Source organism: Erinaceus europaeus, chromosome 16 (genome assembly GCF_950295315.1).
Source record: "Erinaceus europaeus chromosome 16, mEriEur2.1, whole genome shotgun sequence".
Lineage (NCBI taxonomy): Eukaryota > Metazoa > Chordata > Mammalia > Eulipotyphla > Erinaceidae > Erinaceus > Erinaceus europaeus.
Window position 1 is genome coordinate 24,495,945 of NC_080177.1, and position 25,328 is coordinate 24,521,272.

General features: G+C 41.3%; 1 protein-coding gene and 1 long non-coding RNA gene across 10 annotated transcripts in view; one reads left to right on the forward strand and one right to left on the reverse strand.

Moving 5' to 3' along the window:
* The window catches only part of RAD51B (RAD51 paralog B), a 975,550-nt gene that overhangs the window by 335,740 nt on the left and 614,482 nt on the right, over positions 1–25,328 (reverse strand). The window lies entirely within an intron of this gene.
* Positions 923–19,544, forward strand: LOC132533331 (uncharacterized). The gene is made up of 4 exons (XR_009545209.1): positions 923–1,008; positions 3,645–3,780; positions 16,302–17,349; positions 19,161–19,544. It is a non-coding gene; the product is annotated as an uncharacterized LOC132533331 (long non-coding RNA).

Consider the following 25,328-nt stretch of genomic DNA (forward strand, 5'->3'; position numbering starts at 1 on the left):
CACATGGTTGGTTAATGACAGAGCCAGGGTTTGAAACCAGGTGGGTTGAGTCTATGTTATCACTCTGATGAACCTTCTCTGGGGTCATTATGTCAGATAGCACACTACTTTGCCAGCCCAGAGGGGCCAGAATCCACATTTGGGAAGACAGAGGTGTGTTGTGTCACTGATCTGAACTTTGCAAGTCACTCATGCTCCCCACTCGGCTTCTTGAGGGTCTGATGGCAAGTGATAACCCATGGTAATGGGTTTCTAGAAAGCCACCTTTCACTTCATTCAACTGGCTCAGCATGCAAATCAAGTGACCTGAGACTGACCTTCTTTGGTTAGAGGCTTAAAACAAAAAACTGATCAGAATTAGAATGTTATTTCATATAATATGGCCTCGACTATAGGAATTGCCTAAGGGGTGGTTGGTTTTAAGTGGTAGGGAGATTTGAAAGGAAACACAGTGAAAATGAGGCTGAGAAGCTGTTGGTGACCATAAATGTGTAACTTTATTTTCAATTAGAAAATTCAGTGTTCTCCTATCTCTTGACTTCCAAGTACTCTGATAAGAGAGCTGGCATAAATAACTATTAATACTGTTTATGGGAAATTTAAAACGGGCTTTTTCAGAAAAGGTGATTTCCTGCTGAGTGACCTAATTGATCAGGAAATAAGTAAATGGCCTCTATGCTCACTTTAAGCAGAAATTCTTAAAAAAAAAAGTGTGGTATTCTCCTTTTCCCTCCTTTTTGATGACTGTTATATTAAGATCTGCCAAAGCAGTATGACCTCATAGTATTAGAATCTTGTTGATTCCAATACAAATAAAGAAATCAAATCACTGAATTGTGTTTTGAAACCATTTTCATTACTGGGAATTTTTTTGACTGTCACAGGATTGGGCTGGTGGAATTATCTGGGTAAACAACATAGAGAAAAACCTAAGTTATTTACACTAAAGTCAGGTTCCTCTAAAAGACTGTGGGAACATTCATTCTCCACTCTCTCAGGCTCTTTTAGGTAAGTCAAAGGGTGTTCTCTTTCTGTGACTGCTCACCCAGCTGTAAAATATGAATAAAAATAGTCTTGCCTCCAGGTAATCAAAGGTTTCTGGTGACTCTTGGATGAAGATACTTGGGGTGAACAAATGTCAGGACAATGGTGATCAAATCCTTAAGATGAAATTATACAGAGAAAAGAAGTTGACTCACCACCTTCTTTATTTTTTTAAATATTTATTTATTCCCTTTTGTTGCCCTTGTTGTTTTATTGTTGTAGTTACTACTGACGTCGTCGTTGTTGGATAGGACAGAGAGAAATGAGAGAGGAGGGGAAGACGGAGGGCGGGAGAATGATAGACACCTGCAGACCTGCTTCACTGCCTGTGAAACAACTCCTCCCTGGGGAGCCAGGAGCTCGAACTAGGATCCTTAAGCAGGTCCTTGTACTTTGTGCCACCTGTGCTTAACCTGCTGCACTACTGCCCAACTCCCCTTCTCTAATTTTTATCCTGCTAATAGTGAGACAAACCAGTAAAGCTCAGAAATGAAGTGGTGGGGAGTCTGGTGGTAGCTCAGCGGATGAAGCGCACGTGGCGCAAAGTACAAGGACCGGCATAAAGATCCCGGTTCCAGCCTCTGGATCCCCACCTGCAGGGGAGTCGCTTCACAGGCGAAGCAGGTCTGCAGGTGTCTATCTTTCTCTCCCCCTCTCTGTCTTCCTCTCCTCTCTCCATATCTCTCTGTCCTATCCAAAAATGACAACAGCAATAATAACTACAACAATAAAACAAAAGCAACAAAAGGGAATGAATAAATAAATAAATTTAAAAAAAAAGAAATGAAGTGGTTAAAAATGTCAGCATTGGGATTCTGTAATATCTTACATGATTCTGTTTTGGGGCCAAAGGGGGAGGTACCTCCTGTCCCTCAACAATTCCTATGTTTTGGATCCACTTCTTGACTCCTGTGGATTGGGAACTGGTTATGAAGAAAAATTTCTTATAAGGCGAGGGGCTCTTTCTGCTTTGCACACACAGTGCCTTGTAGAATTAGGTTGTTATATGGCCTTAATTTCTAAAAAGATACTGTGCCTCTGGTACCAACTCGTGTCAGTATTTAGGAGGAGAATCTGGAGGCATTTTCAATGAAGCTTCGTCTCTGAAAACACTTCAATTTATGACTCCTGTGCTAAGCATTCCTGGCAGGTCAAACTGAATCCCTAGTATATAACATAACATAAAAGTGTCTGCCCTGTACCACAAGGGTCAACTTGAAAAGAATAGACTTTTCCATGTTAAAAAATAATAATAATGAGAGTACAAACATGACTCCCAGATTAGGAACAGACGGGAAGGAAAAATTCATGGTCTAAGTGGGCTGAGTATTCTGAACAGTTGGTCCCACCTATCTCTTTAGATGAAAGGCAGCTTGCTAAGACTAGAAAGAGGAAATAGGAAAATAAGGTGGGGGGAAAGGAAACAAAGGAATAAAAATACCTACAAAGGTTTGCTGGACTGAAATAAGTTTATGGAGATGGAATGTTACTATTGGAACTGACATTCTCTTTCTTATCTTGCCTTCACTTCCCAAGAAGCAAGTTCTATCTAATGCACGATAGCACACAGTCAGTTCTTAGCTAGCAGTTCTGGAATTCTATTTCTGATTGAGATGTGTAGATTTTCTGTGTGACCAAGTGGGAGAAGGAGAATGTCATAAGCTTAACAATAGAATAGGCTGTGTGCATGACAAGTTAGTTCACTTCCCTGGGCCTCTATTTCCTTCTCCATGACAAGATGGAAGGGCTGTTCAAAATAATTTTAAAAAAGGTATTTTCTGTCTGTACTAAGGACTTGGATCTGTGGTACTTTGATGGCAAGGCTTTAGTTCCCCTCTTGGACCTTACTTCTTACAGGAGGTTTAATAATGTTCTATGCCATATGCTTTCCTTGAATGACTATCTACCCAGTACTCATTTATGTTGAAGAGAAGTGTGGTCCTTTTCCTCAGAGCAGATTTCTCTCCAAAATAAGAATTTTCTTAGTCTATCCTACTTACTAAAGTCTTATGGTGGACAAACATGTGTTCACCAGTGGCCCAGTCTCAGCAAATACAAATACATAATAATAAAGATTAAAGATGGGAGTCCGTGTGGGAAAGTAGGAATTATATTGGGATTACCATCCATTGCATTCTGTTTCTCCTATTTAAAAGTAGGCCCATAAAAGTTGCTAAGCATCTTTTTCATTTGAGTCAATCATCTGAACTGGGGATGTGACTGAGAATCTTGGTTGGCCCTGAGACGGAGTAGGGAAACAAGTGTCAATGGATCTGGTTTTTTTTTTTTATCCTCCTCAGTTTCCCAGAGTAGCCCAAGTTACCTTATTAGTTACTAATTGTTTTAGTTGATGCAGAAAGTCAAAATTTCAGCAACTAAAATGGAAAATAATGGATAGGGTATAGAAGTGAAAGGAGGAAGACTACCTTTGATAAGATGTTTCTGAAAAAAGGATTCAAGATGATGCACCAACTCCATGGGTAAATATATCACATAAAAGGGGTTGGGACAAGTTCTGATGTCTATTCTCCTTCGGGGCTTGTGGTTCACTAACTAAACCTATGAACAAATCATATTTAGTGTGCACTTGACTTCCTTAGGTCTCTAAAGCTGACAATGGTCTGTAGGTCAAGTTCCAACGGAAGTGATATTTCTGACCTAGCTCTAAAAATAGAGCACTGGAAAAAAAAAATCCATCAGCTGCAAATGGTCTGGGGACCACACGCTACCTAAGAAGTAAGTAACCACAGTATCTATGCTGCCATTTTAGATGAGGAAAAAAAAATCTTTTGTTATTTATAATCTTCTGAGCTTTGAGATTCTCAAAATAGTTTAAGGCTATTAGTCTTCTTTCAGATTTACAAATAAAGGATCTGAGGCATAAAACCACACAGTAACTGCCTCAATACCATCTGCCCAACAAGAAAGACATTTGGTCTGGTAAAGAATAGGCTGCTTTATAATGGTAAAAAGACCATCTCATTTCCAGTGTCTCTTGGCTAGAGGTGAAGGAGGTGAATACCGTCCAGAGTCGACTTGCACAACACACCCAGACTGATCCAAGTTTCAATATAACTCCTTGTTACTTAGGAAGGTAAGAAATGTGAAGAAGACAAGAAAAGGTGTGGCAATCAGAACCTTTGGAATGCAAGAGTTAGAAATGGATTAATCCTCCCCAGATGAAGGTAGAAACAGTTAATCACCAGGATCAAGACTGGTATGCATCAGCAAAATCACCCAAACTACATTGACATTTGAATTTCAAAAACCATTACTGTAAGTTCCTCAGAGTTCTACCAGGGCGTGTTTGAAGATAAAATGGAGGGGCATTTTAATAATCTTAGAGGGATAACAGATCATCCAGGACTGTTCTGGGCAACCAAGATACATGATCAGTTTACAGAGACAGCACAGAGGAGATGAACAGGGCCAGGATGAGGATGCTCACTGTATGAAGAAATGGTCAGCCTGTAATTCACCTCATTTGTCACCCTAAGTTCTGGAGGGGACCCTGCATGAGATTTCTGTTATGTGTGTAGCAAGCATCCTTAGAGATAGAAGAAAAGAGGACTGACTTTTTTTTTTTTCCCTTTTATTGCCCTTGTTGTTTTTTATTGTTGTTGTATCTTAAACATGGGTTAATTTTTCAATATTTAACAATTAATTGTTGTAGTTATTATTGTTGTCATCATTGTTAGGACAGAGAGAAATGGAGAGAGGAGGAAAAGACAGAGAGGGGGAGAGAAAGATAGACACCTACAGACCTGCATCACCACCTGTGAAGCTCCCCTGCAGGTGGGGAGCCAGGGGCTCGAACAGGGATCCTTAACGCCCTCTAGTCCTTGCACTTTGTGCCACATGCGCTTAACCCACTGCGCTACCGCTGGACTCCCGAGGACTGACTTCATAACCATCATCTCTGAACAGAAGCAATCTCCCCTGATAGAACTCTGGCTGCTACATTCCCCATGAGGCCAGACTCTTGAACCCCTTTCTCAATAGCATAACTTTCCTCTTGATATTTTCTATTTCAGAAAGAAAGAGGAAAAAAAAATTCTGAGTGGTAACATGCAGCAGACCATGAAAAAAAATACATTCAAAATAAATTCATTTACTTTTTGCAGAAAAAGCATACAACCTTTACGTATGTACAACAAAGAAGACAAAACTTTACCCTTTCAAGAATGGGACATTTTCTTTTTTTAATTTTGGCTTCATTAATAACAATGGGAATCCTTATATGGAAATGGCTTGCTTCCACAGTGTCTCTGTTTACTGCAAACAAGTAAATTCAGCAAGTCACCCCCAAGTGGTCATTTTGGACAATCAGGTTTGCTTTTCCACTACAAACTGTGGATCAAAAGCAGCTGGATTATAGTAACTCTTGTATACTACACATGGTCATCATCTTAGTTTTTGACCATCTTTTTTTTTTTTAAGGTGATGTTGGCTGAAGCAGAGGAATACAGCAGCTAGTTACTCTGAGTTTGGATTGTTTAGTTTTTATTGCTGGGTTGGGGGTTGGGAGGGAATCACCCTCAGATGTGTACATTCAGCCAATTGCTTTTGGAGGAAGTCTGGAAGGGCAAAAAAAAAACCCCAGCATATCCTTAATCAGTCACTCTGCCTGGGGAGATTTAAACTACAGAGAAGTGGGCTGAGGAGATAGCATAATGGTTATGCAAACAGACTCTTACAACCTGAGGCACTTGAAGTTCCCAGGTTCAATCCCCAGTGCCACTATAAGCCAGAGCTAAACAGTGCCCTGGTAAAATTAATTAATTAATTAAAACTATAAAGAAATCATATTTGGTAGCTTTACATATCCCAAGGGCTAGTATGGACAATGACTAAGCCCATTTCACTGAAAGCAGAGGAACATATTGACATTGGTGGATTTGTCTATGGGGAGTCAGTTCACAGACTAAACCCAAGAACACGTGGCAAAGTTCTTCCTGGCCTAATACAAAATGAGCCTAGTGAAGTCTGGTTTTGCTTGAGGCTACATTGAGCCACTGACCTTTTGCAAGTAGTAAAAACAGAAAGGGGGAAACATGTTGCTTACCAGAAAATCTGATCTTGATGGAAAAAATATTTGTAAAAACATCAGTGGTATAAAAATTAATAATAATAATAATAAACTAGACATTTCAGCTAAATGCAATGTCCAATACTAAACTATATCCTGAGTCAAGAAAAAAAAACTTGCAAAGGATAATAATGGGGCACCTAGTAAGATTTTAAAATGGTTGGTATATTAAGTTATATTATTATATCAATGCTAATTTTCTAGTGAGGGCACTGTGTTGTGGTTATATAATAGACTTTTTTTTTTTTTTTGCCACCAAGAATGTCAATGGAGCTTGGTGCTTTTGTGATGATTCCACTGCTCCCAGTGGATATTCTTCCTCTACCTTCCCTTCCCTTCCCTTCCCTTTCCCTCCTTCTTTCTTTTCTTTTCCTTTCTTTCATCCCCTTCCTTCCTTCCTTCCTTCCTTCCTTCCTTCCTTCCTTCCTTTCCTTCCTTCCTTCCTTCCTCCCTCCCTTCCTTCATTCCTTCTTTCCTTTCTTCCTTCCCCTTATGTTATAGACAGAAGAGTTGAGAGGGAGAGAGAAAGAGAGTAAGAGAGAAACCTGTAGCACTACTTCACAGCTCCTAAAGCTTCCCCACTGCAGGTGGGGACTAGGGACTTGAACCTGTGTACTCTACCAGGTGTGCTACCACCTGGTCCTAAGAGACTTTCTTTCTTTCTTTCTTTCTTTCTTTCTTTCTTTCTTTCTTTCTTTCTTTCTTTCTTTCTTTCTTTTTTAATTTTTATTTACAGAAAGAAAACACTGGCAAAAACCATAGGATAACAGGGGTACAACTCCACACAATTCCCACCACCAGAACTCTGTATCCCATACCCTCCCCTGATAGCATTCCTATTCTTTATCCCTCTGGTAGTACGGACCCAGGGTCATTATGGGGTGCAAAAGATGGAAGGTCTGGCTTCTGTAACTGCTTCCCTGCTGAACATGGGCGTTGGCAGGTCGATCCATACTCCCAGCCTATCCTAAGAGACATTCTTATTCTTAAGTGAGAAATCCTGAAGCAGTTGGGACAAAGGACTATGATGCCTATGACTTATTCTCAAATACCTCCAAAAAGATTTTTAAAAATAAATTAATATAAAAATAAATTAATAACAATAATATGAGAAAGATTAAAAATGTGGCAAAATGTTAACAATCTAGGTTAAGGATATATGGGAGTTCATTGTGCTTTCCTTGTAGTTCTTAAAACATAATGTGCAGGCTGAGAGGTGGTAGAACCAGTTAAGTGCACACATTACCACCATGTGCAAGGACCACAGCTTGAGCCTCCCTGCTCCCCAGCTACAGGAGGATGCTTCCTGAGTGGTAAAGCAGGTCTGCAGGTCTCTCTCTGTCTCTCTCTCCCTATCTTCCCCTCTTCTTTGAATTTCGATCCATCCAATCTAATAAAAATAGAAAGAAAAAATAAAGGAAAAAATGACTGTGGGAGCAGTGGTGCCTGCACTGAGCCCTGGTGGTAACAGTAATAATAAAATAATAATAATAACAATAATAATAATAATAATAATGTTCACATGAAAGTTGTCCTATTTTAAAGGATAACCTAAGTTTCTGAAGAAATTATAATGGCACTGTCTCATAGGTGGACTTATGCATCAGAACTGCCTGTTTCATTTTTTACAGGAAGGAATTCTTGTCCCCACCCAAATATAATGGAATAGCATCTCTGAGAGGAGATACTCAGGAGCTCGCATTTTTTAAAGCTTTCCCAGACCATCCCCATATATACTAAAGCTTAAGTTCCATATCAAGTATTTGTTATTTTGCTTACACTTAGATTTCTCAGATCCTGTGATCAATCTGTATACTGTCATGGGCACATTTGCTTAGAGAGTTTCCACCTAGTATCTTATGATGAGTTCTGTATCCTTTTTACCATGAAGAATGCCATTTTGGTGAATGCCCTCTGACCTAACTTTTAAGACTTCTATCTGTGGACTTTATCTCTGACCTTGCCACCCAGGAGGAATAGAGAAGAGAGCCATAAATGTTTATATATATTAATATTTTAATTAATTAATTATTGAATAGAAACAGAGAGAAATTGAGAGGAGGGGGGAGCTAGAGAGGAAAGAGACAGACACATCTGCAGCATTGCTTCACCACTCATGAAACTTTCCCCCTGCAGGTGGGGACCAGGGGCTTGAACACAGGTCCTTGTGCACTATAATGTGTGTCCTTAACCAGGTGTACCACCACCTGACCCCTAAATGTTTCTTTAGAAATACCACAATTCATCTGGCTGGGGTTGTCATCAAAGGAGCCACCCCAAATCCTGATTCAGAAAGAAGAGCAGGGGCAGCTGATAGCTGGCGACATGAAACAGGACAGGACTAGTGATGTGGCCCAGGCTCCCACTCAGGCAGAGAACTTCACTAAGTCTTTCTTTCTTTAGACTCCTTGCCCTTCATTTCTTCCTCCTCTTCCTCTTCATTTTGTTTTCACAATGCTTATCACTGGGATTTGGGACTTGGTGCTTACACAATGATTCCACCATTCCCTTCCTACTCTCTTTTCCTTCCTTCTTTCTTTCTTTCCTTCCTTCCTTCCTTCGTTCCTTCTTTCCTTCTTTCCTTTCTTCCTTTTTGCCACCAGGGTTATTGCTGGAGCTTAGTTCTGGCACTACGAATCCCCTGCTCCTGACGGCCATTTTTTTTTCCATTTTATTAGATAGAGACAGAGAAATTGATAGGGAAGGGTAAATAGGGAGAGAGTGTGTGATCTGGGAGGTGGTAGAGTGAATAAACCATTGGACTCTTGTCAAGCATGAGGTCCCAAATTCAATCCCTGAGAGCACATGTACGTAAGTGATGTCTGGTTCTTTCTCTCTCTCTCCTCCTATCTTTCTCATTAATACATAAAGTGTTTTCTAAAAGAGAGAGAGGGAGAAAGACAGATAACTGCAGACCTGTGTCACTGCTTGTGATGTGGACCCCCTGCAGGTGGGGAGTGGGGGCTTGAACCTAGATCTTTGTGCAGGTCCTTACACTTCCTACTATGTACACTTAACCCAATGTGCCACTGCCCAGCCCTGTATTTTTTTCCTCCCTTCCTTCCTTCCTTCCTTCCTTCCTCCCTGACAGAGGGTAAAAGACAGAAGTAAAGAGGATGAGTGAGAGACAGATAAAGAGAGATACGAGCAGCACAGCTCTGTTTATGAAGTGTCCTCCCTGCAGCTGGTGACCTGGACAGTGAACCCAGGTCCTTATGCATGGTAACATGTGCACTCTACCAAGTGAAACACATACACACACACACACACACACACACACGCGCGCGCACGCACACACACACACGCACATGCACACACACACGCACACACACACCTTATTCTTTCTTTTGAACCTGAAAATCTTCTGGACAGCAAACATATTGGCTTCCAGAGTTCAAGCTTACCATTGTGTACAGGAATAGAGTGCAAGGGAAAAAAGAGAAGATAGGAAAGGAGATAGAAGTCCTGAAATGCTTGAAATTTCCAGAGTATATACATGCATCAATAAGTGAATTAATAAATATTGCTTCTCTTGATCCTGCAACATTGCTATAGTCACTATTCCTTTTTGTTAGACAAGGAAACCCATCTAGTTAAGAGGTAAAACCACGCATGAGCCCAGGCATTCTATGACTTTCTGTTGGCCCAGCTGTCTTCTTTTTTGGCATTGGTGAGTGGATTACTTTGGAGAATGCTTTCAATTATCACCTTGCCTACAGTGTGAAGATTTATTGTTATGCTTTCCTCCTGCCCCATCTCAAGCACCCCTTTGGGAAGTGGAATGATCATGATAGGAATCAGGCTATTTTCATGCGTGGGAAGGAACTGAATGTTGCCCTCACATATGTTTGTTGCTTCTGAGAAGGGGCAGGGGAAGAAGTAGAATGTTGAATAACTGCTGAAGCAATCCAGTATCCTCAGCATCCAAGTTCTAGACAAAAGCCCCAAACTGATGACTCTACCTTGGCTGCCAAGTTCCTTCAGTTCAATTTGTGTTTCCTTGACATCTGACACTGGGCTTTCTGAGTGAGGCTAGCAAAAGCTGTTGTACATCTCCCTTTTGGGGTGTGCTCACCAGCATGCATGCACACTTGCACGAGGCTACCCCATGGTCTTCATACTAGTGGAAGACTTAGAACACATCAAGGCAACAAAGGAAAATGCTATTCCCTTTGGGATGCTAAATTAGTAGTGACCTCCACATCAGAAGTAGCACTGTCTGAAGAGCATGCCAGGGTGTGGGGGCTCTTGGGCAATGGCGATGACCTTGTTTTAACTTCCTGAAATAGTCCTTCACACAAGTGACCCAATCCCCATGAACACAGTCAAGCGCTTTCAGGCATCAGTCTCATGGCGGGAGAAGGAACTGGTGAAGAAAAAGTGCTGACGGTAACAGAGTTATTTTAATTGGGGGGGGGGGACTGGTTTTGGTGGCTGCAGGCAGTCAGCACATAGCTATGAAATGTGAGTTTAAGCAAAGCAATTTCCTTCTTCCTTGAAGGCTAGTGTTTATCTAGAATGGGACAGAACTATGGGTTTACTGAAAATGACTAGGTTCAGCAAGATCACCATCAAGACCACCAACCTGGTCTAACTTATTCCATCTTTCAGACACCAATTGACATAAATCAGGAATCACGAGGTTAGATTTTGGGAATAAATGCTAGACTCTTTACATACACTATATCTCTATAATGGGATAATAGAAAGACATGTCATTATCATGCCTTTTTTTTTTTTTTTAGGGAAGAGTGTTAAACAGCAGAAAGGTCACTTGGCAAATGACAAAGCAAGGATTTAAACTCAACTGACCGAAGAGTTATTTATTTATTCATGAGGAAGAGAGAGAGAGAGAGAAGCAGACATCACTCTGGTGCAAGTGCTGCTGGGGATTGAACTCAGGACCTCATATTTGAAAGTTCAATGTTTTATCCACTGCACCACCTCCCAGACCACAGGAGTCACTTCTTTTGGCCACTCATAAAGTATCACAAGAATGACCACTCATCTCCCTTTCTGGGGCCAGGGGTGGCGGAGGTGTTCAGGGAGTCCCCTTGCCACGTTTTCTCCATACTCCACTTGTTTACATTTTCTGCATTAAACTTTGACACTCAATTGCTTATTCAAAGTGATCTGTGCCTGTTTAGAAAAGCATATTTAATAATGTTCTCTCCCTGTTGTTAGGAAACTCTTAGTCAGATGATAGGTGTCTAGAAATTGATACGAAAGGAAAATAAATTTCCAGGTTCTGTAGCTTTCCAATTGAAAATATGTAAAATAACTATAGTTGCCAAAATGATGACTGGCTTTGCTTCTAGGACTCTAATCTCCACATCTGGTTCACCTTGTTTGCCAGAAGTATGCAATTAGATATCTTTCTTATATCTCAGGATGTTTCTGTATTTCATAACATTTCTAAGTAGAATTACCATGTTAGTCACCAATACAGTATCTTTGATAACAGCATTATTTCTGTTGTCAAAGTTAGATCTAAAGAGAAGAATAACATGGTAATGGGTAGATGTGACAGACGAGCCCCACAGGAAGTCAGCTAGCCCTTTTCTCTCATCTGAACTCTGGCTATGAGATGATGGGGGGGGGGCAGCAATATTCATAGCTCAAATTTAGGCTCACCTACTATGTACCAGAAATGGTTCCAAATGCTTTATATGGTTAGGATCTATTAGCAATAATGTGAAATTGGATATACTACTGCTGTCATTTTTTCAGATAAGAAAACTTTACCTACATTTGTATAGCTAGGAAGTGGTAGAGATAGGATTAAAACCCTGACAGTCTGGCCCCCAAAGCCAGGCTTTAGGCTTCTCCATAATTCTGACAAGCAGTCAGGGCTGGGAGTCCTTGTTCTAGCTGACTTTCCATGTCAGTTGCTGAGTCTGGCCACAGCAGTCTTCTTCTTCTAGCGTTTGCCACCAAAGCAGTGGATTATTGTAACATCTCTTAGCCAAGGATGGCCCATTAAGCTTTCATGATATTACCACAGACTTATCTTGTTTATGAGACATAGTGATGGTACAAACAGAAAAGTCACTATGTATTAAGCATTTTTTCAAAGTAATAGATTCTATCATCATGATTCATGGGTCAGTACTGGTATAAACACCCCTTGACTTACTCTCCTTGGGCCTCAGAGAGGCATCATGGCCTCCCCTCTTGATCAGGTACCCCAAAACTACATACAGCTTTGGGCAAGGCTGAAGGGATCCTGTGGGGACTGCAGTTCTAGCTGTAAATTAAAAACAGCACAACGGTAACAGTGTAGGCATAACAACAAAATAATGATAAAATAGATGATGATGATGGAAAGACCTACAGGATGTAGACATTTTCCTGCACTGACTGGGGTAGGGGGGCAGGGCAAAGGAGGTTCTTACTTTAGCCAGCAGGAACCTAAAACTCTTTACTATTCTGTATTTTCTTTTTTGCAGGACTGAAAAGTTTTTTTGCCAACTCCCCTTTCACCCCATCAAAATAATACCTCAAGACAATCAAAAACTTTAAAAGTAGCAAACTATTGCTTTAAAAAAGGGTGGGGGGAACACCACCTCAAAACCCCATCGTGGCTGCAAAACAACTTTGTGTAGAAGGGCAAATTTTCTCTTTGGAGGGGGCTAATTTCATAGGGTTGAGATAAGAGAAAGATGGGGGGGGGGGAGTGTGGGAGAGCTGGAGAAAGGGAGGCGGGAGAGGAGGGGATAAAGGAGGAAGAATCGCTGGCTTTAAAAAGCAACATTGTCCAGAGAGGTGAAAGGGAACAGATGGCCGTGGAGAATGTGGCCCTCAAAGGCCTGAAGAAAGGGGCGCTGCTGACAGATCTTGCTGTTTTCCTATTGACGCCTGAATGTTCTAGTGTGGGGAGCCGAGGCCAGTGCAGGGGACAGACCTCTGTTCCCAGCGGCTCATGGGGGCATGGAGCTGAGGTTCACTGAGAAAAAAAGGGGGTGGGGAGGGCCAGCAGCTGTGGCCATAGAGGCAAGTCCAGTGGGGGCGCCCAGGGCTTCTCGGCACTGGCCGGGGAGGGTCCCCCCCCGCCCCGCGCTGGTCTTGGGTCTCAGCCCCGGCAGAGGTGAGGGAAAGGACAGCAGCTGGGGGCCCCTGTATCTCAGCATCCTCCTCCAAAAACGCACTTGGGCCAGGCAGCCTCTCTGGGGCAGAATCGATACCTTGGGAGAGGGAAATGAAGAAAATATTCTGAATGCTTTCAGATGATTAGGGCATTCAGATGACAATAAACAAGAAATTTGGGTCTTTGGGAAAGGTCAGAAAAGCCTGCCAAGTAAATCCCAGATTACTTCATGGAGTCTGGGGAGAGGAGGTGCAGAGCGAGGGGGGATTTGCTGAGGAAACCCCGAAATGGGCGGGTGGCGGACTAAGGAAGGAATCCTGGAGGCTTTGCGGGGCACAGTGAGATGAAGGAGAGACAGCGGGGCCGCTCCTGTGTGACCACATGGGTGTACGCCGTACGTGTGCGTCATGTGTCGTGCGTGCAGGAGTCCATTCTAGGGGCACAAGGATGGAATTGCTCTTCATTGCTTGCAGTTGTGTTACACAGAATAATGCGACTGCAGACTCATACAGACTACAGAGCTCTGAGAGTCCAGGCAGCTCTGGTTGCCTAGTTGGATAAAGTCTAACACAGGCCCTGCAGATGGGAGGCTTGGTTTGGGGGGCAGGGAGTTGGGGAAAGGGGATGCAGAAACTGTAATTAGAGAGGTCCATCAGCTTCAGGAGACAAAGATGTAAGCGGTGTGGTTTCCCTAATATAACTTGGGGGGAAATATTTGTTTCAAATGACCTCTTGACCTCTCCCTACACCCTGGAGAGGATTGGTGGTAAAAATGCAGCCCTCCAGCAGCTAAAGGGAGATCCAGTGGGCCGGCAGAAAACTGCACAAGCTCAAAACATTCCTCTGGTTTAGATTTTCCTCTTTCTTCCTTTCCATCCCTGAAAATGAGATCTGAACCTAGGGGCTGAGGGTGTTGAAACAGTGGGGCTTGACTTTGGAAGGAAAAGGTCAGAATCATCATTTGGAAACATTCCCTCATGTCTGCATACCCCTACAAAACATCTCTCTTCTAAACCCCTGTGGGAGAAAGGGCAGTAAAAAAAAACCAAAAAAACAAAAACAAAAAAAAACAACCCTCTAAATACAGTTAGTGACTTGGCAAGTTCACCTTTACCTGAGCTAAGCTGCTATTTCCATGTCAAAGAGGTCATAAAGGCCATCTAGCCCCACATTCTACACTGTACGTGCTTTTGAGTTACTGAGAAAATTCCCATGGAGCAACTTAGTAAGAAAAGATCAACTATTATGAAGACCATGCCTTTTATTTCCCTGTTTCATCCAAATTGCTCCCTGGGCACTTTAGATTTAGAAGCTGCACTAATCAACCTTATAAACAGCAGCCCAGCCACTGCATAGAAATTACTTTGTATAGCTCCTAAGTGAAATTACCCCAGGGGATTGAAGATGCCCAAAGCTTTAACAATCACAACATAACACAGTCTCAGTATGAGAATAGAAGACAATCTATTTGACATCCCAATTGAAACTCCTAGCTGAACCCAACATAGAAGAATGTAATTACCTTTCCTAGTTTGACAGTACACTAAAGAAATTGGAGAAGTGGAATACCTATTAGATCCCCACTAATCCTCCTCCTAAATTCAAAGCAGGGCTAGTCCCGGGAATTCATTTCTGAGTATTCTTACTCTCCACTATTGTTAAACAGCTCAATTGATAAGTGCTTCCAGCTAATAATGCTTCTACTGAGCTCACCCCCTCTTCTTTCCCAGCCCGCTCAAAGCACTTTACAAATATCACCTCATTATTCTTTATAACACTCAAGTGAGCCTGATAGGTGGAAAGGTTCATTATCTTCTCCTTACCAATAGGGGGAATAGACAAAGGGAGAAGTGACTTGTTCAAGCTAAGAAAGCAGACACAGAACAGGAACTAAAACTCAGCCGCGGCCCTCCTGACTCCACATGTGCACATGTCCTATGTCAGCTTGTAAAGCTGTTCTGCTGACAGGGCAGGATTTTCTAGCTGTGGGCTGTGTTGTAATCAACAGGCCCACAGCACTGGAGCGTTGACTGGAGGGGAAAGGGCAGGAGTCAAAACGGAGAAGCCCCTTTGGTATAATAGCCAGTGGTAACTAGTTCAGACAAGTCCCTTCACCTTTGAGTCTCTTTGTCCTCTTCAGGAAAAGGAGGGGCTTCAATTAGAGGATCTTTAAGGTTCCTTCCAGCTCTTAGCTGATGAGTGAAAAGAGAATTCGAAAGAGGTGTTCTATTTTTCACCAGCTGCTTGTGATAATTTGGGCTTCATTTCTCTGGTAAGCCTGAAATAGCACCCTTGTCTCTTTATAGAGTGCTCTTTGTCATTGATTGTCCACCTAAAAGATAGCAAGGCTCAAAGCAATCAGTGTGAGGGAGCAAATGAAAGTAGTCCTGGAGCAGTAAGGCCAAAGACTAAGAGAGATGGAGACAGACAGCAAGCAAGCTAGCAGAAGACCAGACAGGTCACAATAAGAAGAATCAGAAAGGAGAGAGAGAGAGAGAGAGGAGAATCTGGCCAGGGAGATAGCATAATGTTTTGCAAAATGATTTTCATGCTTGAGGTTCCAGAGTTCCAGGTTCAGTCCCCGATATCACCACAAGCCAGAGCTGAGAAGTGCTCTGATCTGTCTCTGTCTCCTTCATTAAAGTAACAATGAATGATCTATAAAATAAGAATAATCAGCTGTTGTTAAAAAAAAATGAGAGAGAGAGAATAGGCAAACACCATTTTGAACTGTGCCTGGATTCTGCCCAGGGCACTGCCTACATTCCAAGAAACACAGACCTAGTCCCCCCAAACACAGGAAGGCCCCAAAGAAACCAAGTTTGCTTTGGTTTTTCCAAATACAGAATTCACTTGCCAACCCCCAAGTCCATAGGAACAATGCCCCAATGTACCCTGTGGTGGTGGTGGTTTCCCATTTAAATAGAATTTCATTTTAATGAAACAACATTGAGGTGCCTTCAAGTTAATTAAAACTGGATTTTACAGGTGTTTGTATAGTTTATAACGGGTGCTGCTTGAGCCAGCTATGTCTGAGCTTTTAGAAAACTTATAGCATTTAACTCTCTGATCTTTTTACAGTTCCTTTTCCTAAGCACTGCCCTGATATTCTTTATTTGCCACAAAGAGAATTGGAGCAAGAAGACATTTAGTAAAATCAACATTTGTTTGCTGGAGAAGCAACCCCCGCAACCAGAATAATAACCTTGGAAAGAGTTTTGGGTGATGGGCTGATTACAGTGACTAGATATAAAGGACTGACTGTGCAGCCGCCAGAAAGAAACACATTTTTGTAATATCTCAGTTGTTTCCATTGGCCTGGCCTCCCTTGCATTCACCATGGGAACTGAGTCAACAAGTTTGCTTGCTTTTCTTTCAGTGATTACAGTGCATTCTTTCTCCCTCCCCCCCAACCCCCAGAGGAATTCTTAAAAAAAAAAAAAAGTAAAGAAAAGAAAAGATATCTTTTGGAAGTTAAAGGCATGCTGATCAAGGAAAAAAAAAAAAAAGAGGAGGGGGGTCTAATTTTTGTCTCCAAGACTAGCCGCAAAGCAACTAGTGCAAGCTTTATTCTGTCTGCTTTCACTGAGGACCTCAGCCTGACCTTGAGGAGCTTTCTTTCTGGGAAGTTAAGGAATTTCCAGGATTAGCTCAAGTCCTAAGGCTGCCAACTGTGACAATCTACAAAAGGTCTCTTAGGTAATGATTCAGATCCCACTTTTGCTCAAGGCCAAGATAGTCCCCAGTGAATTGAAAATAGTTTCATTTCCTGGACTTAGACCAGGATCGAGACTATACAATGAACTAGACAGGTTATAACTGACCCCGGAAGGATTTCAGAAGGGCAGACTCAGCACTGCTGCCTAGGAAAGATTCAACAACTGATATTATCCATGACAACAGAAAGGTGATTGCATTTGAGAAGTGAGGTTAAGAAATGATCTGAAACAAATTTTAAAAAGAATACCACTTAGAAGGGTGGGGAGGATTGGAAGAAGGGAAAAGTCATGAACTGAGAGCAACTGATTTCCATCACTGGCTTTTGGAGGAAGGCATCTATCTTCTGAACAGCTCCTGAACTGGACTTCTGAGTTTTCCAGCTTAATGCCAAGTTTCCAGTGCTGGTCAGGTAAAATGCCAAATTCCTCTCACCATCACACTCCCAAAACGAAGAAAGAGGAAAATGGATCAACAGTCCCAGTTTATTGTCAGTGGTTGGGAGGAAAAGAAGGCTATCAATCTCTCTGGGACTATTATTGTTTAATAAAGTTTATAGGTCTTCCTAATCACTCCTTGGGCACTGTCTTTCCTTGCATCTCTCAAATAACACAAACATCTGGGAAGTTGATGAAGCATCAAAGTAAGACACAATTCTGTGTCTCCTTCCATGGCTACCTTAAGCCTCAGTTTCCCTATCTGAAAAATGTGGCAATAGGACAAGAGGGCCTCTAACCTTCTTTCTGTCTCTAAGATGCCATGTTCCTAGTATCTCCCTGCATAGACTGACTCTAATCTAGTATTTTTCCCAGTTACCATATATTTTATTTCTTTTAAGCTTCATCCAGTGCTAGTCTCCAGGGTTCCCTGACAATATCTGAGGAGTCTCAGGGTATAACTTCAAGTTTTCAGGGCAATAGGAATACGTAAGACTCTCACTCCTATAGAAAAAGTTGACATTACAATACTAGCACTCTCATTCAAGAAAACCTGCTGGCATATTGCAGTAGACACAATCCAGATGGATAAGATGGAAAACCCAGAAGGGTAGATAGAGCATTTAAACCAAAACTCTAGCAGGCTGAGTTCTCCATACAAATGTTTAGGAAATAAATGGATAGCATTTTAGTAAATAACTAGGACTTCAAGATGTTTCTACTATTTAAGATTTGTGATATGGTCATGGCCCAGCTCTGTAATTATATCCATGATAGTGGATTTCCACAATGTTTGTTAAGGAAATTTTTAAAATAGTTAACAACTCCAAAGAACTTTTCATTTAAGGTCTCTATGAGTATTCTTTCTCTTCTTTCTTTATTTTCCTTCTCTTTTAAGAAAGTTTACTGACTCAATAATGAAAGAGGGATAAAGAACCAGAGGATAATTCTGACATACATGATGCTGAGGTCAAACTCAAGAGCTCATGCATGCAAATCACGTGTTTTACCTGGTGTGTCACCTCCCAGATGGCTATATTATTTCTTATGATCCTAAACAGATGTGTCAAGGAATCTATTTGTGAAATAAGGAACAATTTATAGACTTGTCTTAGGTTACTGACAGTGCTAGGAAGTGAACAGAAATGTCAACCAGTCACTCAAAGAATTATCTAGGTTCTCAATAAATCATACTTTTATAGACTTGTCTTAGGTTACTGACAGTGCTAGGAAGTGAACAGAAATGTCCACCAGTCACTCAAAGAATTATCTAGGTTCTCAATAAATCATACATTATTAGAATCAATTGATATTTAAATAGTAAAGAGGAATTCAGAAGACTCATTAAAAACAAGAAGCCTAACTTGGTCTTGGATCAGATATCCTTGGCAACTCAGTGACCCCTTTGACCACCAGATTCATTCAGAAGTCTTCTGGAAGCCTAACCAGGGTAGACCAAGTCTAGATCTATCAAAATTACTACTGGTCTGGAGAGATAGTATAATGGTAATAAGAAAAAAAAGAAAGGAAGAAAGTAATAAAGCAAACTTCCATGAGGCACCAAAAGTTCCAAGTTTTCCAAGTTCAATTCCCAGCACCACCACAAGCCAGAGCTAACAGTGCTCTGATAAAATAAAATAAAATGAAATGAAAAAAGATAAAGATAAAAAATAAGTACTAGCTTTTTCCAAAATGGAGACCCCAAATCTTCATCTGTAATATTCTTGCCGTTAGGCTCATGATTAGTCAAAAATTTGTTCTACTTTATATCTTAACTTTTTTTCAGCCACCAAGTTACAGATGGTACCATGATGCCAACCTGACTTCCCTGGGCAGACAAACCCACGATGTGTCTTGAAGCCCCTCCTCCCCAGATCCCTGCCCCACTGGGGAAAGAGAGAGACAGACTGGAAGTATGTATTGAACTGTCAACGTCCATGTTCAGTGGAGAATTAATTACAGAAGCCAGATCTTCCGCCTTCTGTACCCCACAATGATCCTGGGTCCATACTCCTTGAGGAATAAAGAATAGGGAAGCTATTAAGGGAGGGGATTGGATACGGAGTTCTGGTGGTGGGAATTGTGTGGAAATATACCCTTCTTATCCTACAGTCTTGTCAATATTTCCATTTTATAAATAAAATTTAAAAAATTAATACTACCAATACTATGTGTGTTACTGATTGTTTTTAAAGCAAGTTTTCATTTCTCTCTTTTTTTTTTAAATTATTTGTTTTGGGGAGAAACAGAAATTGAGTGGGAGAGGGAAACAGAGAGGAGGAGAGACACCTACAGCAGTGCTTTACCATTTCTACTTGTGAAGTGTCCTCCTTGCAGACTGACATTAGGGGCTTGAACTTGGGTCCCTGTTCACTATAATGTGTGTGCTCTACTAAATGTACCACTACTCACTCCTTCAAGTTTCCATTTCTCTACATAACCTTTTAGGCCAGCTAAAAATGCAGCTTCCTTAAGATAGGCCAGTATTTAGATTACTTTGATAGATCTGAAACATTAAATCAAAAGAGAAAAATCACAAATTTTTTCAAATTTTTTTGGGGAAAAGATTATAAACATATCTGTATGTGCATAGAGTTACAAACACTGATATTTTACATTATTTTATTGTGGTGGGGTTATAATTCTTATTTTCTTTTGTTGGCTGCCTATATTTTCCTTGGGTACATAAATAATGTGGGTAAGTTTTATAAACATAATGCTGAGCAAAAAAAAAAAAAAAAAGGACCAAAGAAAACCTACTGTATGATTCTGTTTATAAAAGGGTTCAAAAACTAGTAAAACAAAACTGTCTTTAGAAATTCAGGCAGTGGTTACTGTTGGGTAAGGAGGAGAGGACAGTGAAAGGAAGGAGAAGTCTTTGGAGTCTCGTGATGTTCAGTTTTCAGTCCGGGTGCTGGTTACACCTGCGTGTTCACGGACAGAGAGTTCATGGAGTTGTATATACAAGAGGTCTACACTTTTCTTTTACACTTCATTTTTGAAAATTAGAAAAGACAAAACAAAACCTGAATGCAAAGTCTTCCTCACACATATTGTTAGGAAGTCTAGTGTGTATATGGGAGCCAGGTTGGTGGTGGAGGTGAATAGTATTTTCATTTATACTGTGGTTTCCTGTGAGTGGTGGCAGTAATAAAGAGAAGACAATATTATCTCCTTACCTCCAGTTCTGGGAAAAGGCTCTGGAACCTGATTCTACAGAGGCAAGGAGAGAAGCATAAACTAACATCAGTGAAGGATGCAGACTGTTAAGTCTCCAAGCAGGGAAAGTATTAGGGGATTCTTACATCTCCCTTGACAATACTGCATTGATGTCACTCTGGGAATCCAAGTTTTTACTTGACTCAGGCTCACTATAAGGGCTGAGGAAGCAACCTGGATCAGATGCAGCCACAATGGAAGGTGTACTTTTTGCACTGAGGTTACATGCATGGAGAGAAGCTTGAAGTAGCGTGACCTGCTAGAAGGGACGATCTATGTATGATGGGACTTTTTATCCCTAATGCCTAATACAAGACCAGGCATAGAATGGGACCAGATTTTTTTTTTTTAATGAATATACAAATCTACAAGCAAAATGAAGAGATTGTTACAGACCAAGTTGAAGTTATGATAAGTAACGATGTGAAAGTAAGGATGTAGTAAAATATATTGACTGTTGTCTCTGTTCCTTCTTTACTGCTCAAGTAAGCTTAGTCAAACTAAGGTATATTTGTGTTGCTATAAATATCTGACTAAATCCTTTAGAGCAGGGGTCAGGCGGTGGCTCACACAGTAAAGTACACATGTTACCAGGCACCAGGACCTGGTTTCAAGCCTCCCGTCCTTACGTGTGTGGGGGGGGGTGTGGGGGGGGTTCGGGGGCACTATCTTTATGAGCCATGGAGCAGTGCTGCAGATGTCCTTCCTTCTTTTTGTCTACCTATCAGTCTATCACCTGCTATTAAAGGGAAAAAAGTGTTCACTGGGAAGTGGGATCACGCAGGCACCAAGTCCCAGTGATAACACTGGTAACAAAAATCATCTAGTACAGCACTACCTAATAGAAATATAGTGCAAGCCACAAATGTAATTTGAAAGTTGCTGGGAGTCGGGCAGTAACACAATAGGTTAAGCGTACATGGCGCAAAGCACAAGGACCAGCGTTAAGGATCCCGATTCAAGCACCCTGGCCCCCACCTGCAGGGGAGTCACTGCACAGGCATTGAAGCAGGTGTGCAGGTGTCTATCTTTCTCTCCCCCTCTCTGTCTTCCCCTCCTCTCTCCATTTCTCTCTGTCCTATCCAACAACAACAATATCAGTAACAACAACAATAATAACTACAAAAAAAAACCAAGGGCAACAAAAGGGAATAAATAAATAAATACAATTTTTTAAAAAACTGCTACTAGGTGCATATATACACACACACATGTTATTAAACTATTTAGTACCTAAAAACAATGTTAATAACCTATTTAGTATAGTATATCCATAACATTATCATTTCCACATGTCAGCAAAATGAAAATGAAGATATTCTTTGTTGTTGTTGAAAATGAAGATATTCTACACTATCCTCCCCATTCTAAAACTTTAAAACCAAGAATGTATTGTACGCTTAGAGTACATCTCAAGGGTGCTTAATAGTTGCATGTGCTAACTGACTTTTGTATCAATAGCACAGAGCTAGGAAGACCTCCATTTGGTGGAAGTTGTTTCAGAGGAGATGAAGTGTAGTGTAGTGTAGTGTAGTGTAGTGTAGTGTAGTGTAGTGTAGTGTAGTGTAGTGTAGTGTAGTGTAGTGTAGTGTGTGTAGTGTAGTGTAGTGTAGTGTGTGTAGTGTAGTGTAGTGTAGTGTAGTGTGTGTAGTGTAGTGTAGTGTAGTGTGTGTAGTGTAGTGTAGTGTAGTGTGTGTAGTGTAGTGTAGTGTAGTGTAGTGTGTGTAGTGTAGTGTAGTGTAGTGTGTGTAGTGTAGTGTAGTGTAGTGTAGTGTAGTGTGTGTAGTGTAGTGTGTGTAGTGTAGTGTAGTGTAGTGTGTGTAGTGTAGTGTAGTGTAGTGTAGTGTGTGTAGTGTAGTGTAGTGTAGTGTGTGTAGTGTAGTGTAGTGTAGTGTAGTGTGTGTAGTGTAGTGTGTGTAGTGTAGTGTAGTGTAGTGTGTGTAGTGTAGTGTAGTGTAGTGTAGTGTGTGTAGTGTAGTGTAGTGTAGTGTGTGTAGTGTAGTGTAGTGTAGTGTGTGTAGTGTAGTGTAGTGTAGTGTAGTGTAGTGTGTGTAGTGTAGTGTAGTGTAGTGTGTGTAGTGTAGTGTAGTGTAGTGTGTGTAGTGTAGTGTAGTGTAGTGTGTGTAGTGTAGTGTAGTGTAGTGTAGTGTAGTGTAGTGTGTGTAGTGTAGTGTAGTGTAGTGTGTGTAGTGTAGTGTAGTGTAGTGTAGTGTAGTGTAGTGTAGTGTAGTGTAGTGTGTGTAGTGTAGTGTAGTGTAGTGTGTGTAGTGTAGTGTGTGTAGTGTAGTGTAGTGTAGTGTAGTGTGTGTAGTGTAGTGTAGTGTAGTGTAGTGTAGTGTGTGTAGTGTAGTGTAGTGTAGTGTAGTGTAGTGTAGTGTGTGTAGTGTAGTGTAGTGTAGTGTAGTGTAGTGTAGTGTGTGTAGTGTAGTGTAGTGTAGTGTGTGTAGTGTAGTGTAGTGTAGTGTGTGTAGTGTGTGTAGTGTAGTGTAGTGTAGTGTGTGTAGTGTAGTGTAGTGTGTGTAGTGTAGTGTAGTGTAGTGTGTGTAGTGTAGTGTAGTGTAGTGTGTGTAGTGTAGTGTAGTGTGTGTAGTGTAGTGTAGTGTGTGTAGTGTAGTGTAGTGTGTGTAGTGTGTGTAGTGTAGTGTAGTGTGTGTAGTGTAGTGTAGTGTAGTGTGTGTAGTGTAGTGTAGTGTAGTGTGTGTAGTGTAGTGTAGTGTGTGTAGTGTAGTGTAGTGTGTGTAGTGTAGTGTAGTGTAGTGTAGTGTAGTGTGTGTAGTGTAGTGTAGTGTGTGTAGTGTAGTGTAGTGTGTGTAGTGTAGTGTAGTGTGTGTAGTGTAGTGTAGTGTAGTGTGTGTAGTGTAGTGTAGTGTGTGTAGTGTAGTGTAGTGTAGTGTGTGTAGTGTAGTGTAGTGTAGTGTGTGTAGTGTAGTGTAGTGTGTGTAGTGTAGTGTAGTGTAGTGTGTGTAGTGTAGTGTAGTGTGTGTAGTGTAGTGTAGTGTGTGTAGTGTAGTGTAGTGTAGTGTAGTGTGTGTAGTGTAGTGTAGTGTAGTGTGTGTAGTGTAGTGTAGTGTAGTGTGTGTAGTGTAGTGTAGTGTAGTGTGTGTAGTGTAGTGTAGTGTAGTGTGTGTAGTGTAGTGTAGTGTGTGTAGTGTAGTGTGTGTAGTGTGTGTAGTTTAGTGTAGTGTAGTGTGTGTAGTGTAGTGTAGTGTAGTGTGTGTAGTGTAGTGTAGTGTGTGTAGTGTAGTGTGTGTAGTGTAGTGTGTGTAGTGTAGTGTAGTGTAGTGTGTGTAGTGTAGTGTAGTGTAGTGTGTGTAGTGTAGTGTAGTGTGTGTAGTGTAGTGTAGTGTGTGTACTGTGTGTAGTGTGTGTAGTGTAGTGTAGTGTAGTGTGTGTAGTGTAGTGTAGTGTAGTGTGTGTAGTGTAGTGTAGTGTAGTGTGTGTAGTGTAGTGTAGTGTAGTGTGTGTAGTGTAGTGTAGTGTAGTGTGTGTAGTGTAGTGTAGTGTAGTGTAGTGTGTGTAGTGTAGTGTAGTGTAGTGTAGTGTAGTGTGTGTAGTGTAGTGTAGTGTAGTGTGTGTAGTGTAGTGTAGTGTAGTGTAGTGTGTGTAGTGTAGTGTAGTGTAGTGTAGTGTAGTGTGTGTAGTGTAGTGTAGTGTAGTGTAGTGTGTGTAGTGTAGTGTGTGTAGTGTAGTGTAGTGTAGTGTGTGTAGTGTAGTGTAGTGTAGTGTGTGTAGTGTGTGTAGTGTAGTGTAGTGTAGTGTAGTGTGTGTAGTGTAGTGTAGTGTGTGTAGTGTGTGTAGTGTGTGTAGTGTAGTGTAGTGTAGTGTGTGTAGTGTAGTGTGTGTAGTGTAGTGTAGTGTGTGTAGTGTAGTGTAGTGTAGTGTGTGTAGTGTAGTGTAGTGTAGTGTAGTGTGTGTAGTGTAGTGTAGTGTGTGTAGTGTAGTGTAGTGTAGTGTGTGTAGTGTAGTGTAGTGTAGTGTGTGTAGTGTAGTGTAGTGTAGTGTGTGTAGGTAGTGTAGTGTAGTGTAGTGTAGTGTAGTGTGTGTAGTGTAGTGTAGTGTAGTGTAGTGTGTGTAGTGTAGTGTGTGTAGTGTAGTGTAGTGTAGTGTGTGTAGTGTAGTGTAGTGTAGTGTAGTGTGTGTAGTGTAGTGTAGTGTAGTGTATTGTGTGTAGTGTAGTGTAGTGTAGTGTGTGTAGTGTAGTGTAGTGTAGTGTAGTGTGTGTAGTGTAGTGTAGTGTGTGTAGTGTAGTGTAGTGTGTGTAGTGTAGTGTAGTGTGTGTAGTGTAGTGTAGTGTAGTGTGTGTAGTGTAGTGTAGTGTAGTGTAGTGTGTGTAGTGTAGTGTAGTGTAGTGTGTGTAGTGTAGTGTAGTGTAGTGTGTGTAGTGTAGTGTAGTGTGTGTAGTGTAGTGTGTGTAGTGTAGTGTGTGTAGTGTGTGTAGTGTGTGTAGTGTAGTGTAGTGTAGTGTAGTGTAGTGTAGTGTAGTGTAGTGTAGTGTAGTGTGTGTAGTGTAGTGTAGTGTGTGTAGTGTAGTGTAGTGTGTGTAGTGTAGTGTAGTTTAGTGTGTGTAGTGTAGTGTAGTGTAGTGTGTGTAGTGTAGTGTAGTGTGTGTAGTGTAGTGTAGTGTAGTGTGTGTAGTGTAGTGTAGTGTGTGTAGTGTAGTGTGTGTAGTGTGTGTAGTGTAGTGTAGTGTAGTGTAGTGTGTGTAGTGTAGTGTAGTGTAGTGTAGTGTGTGTAG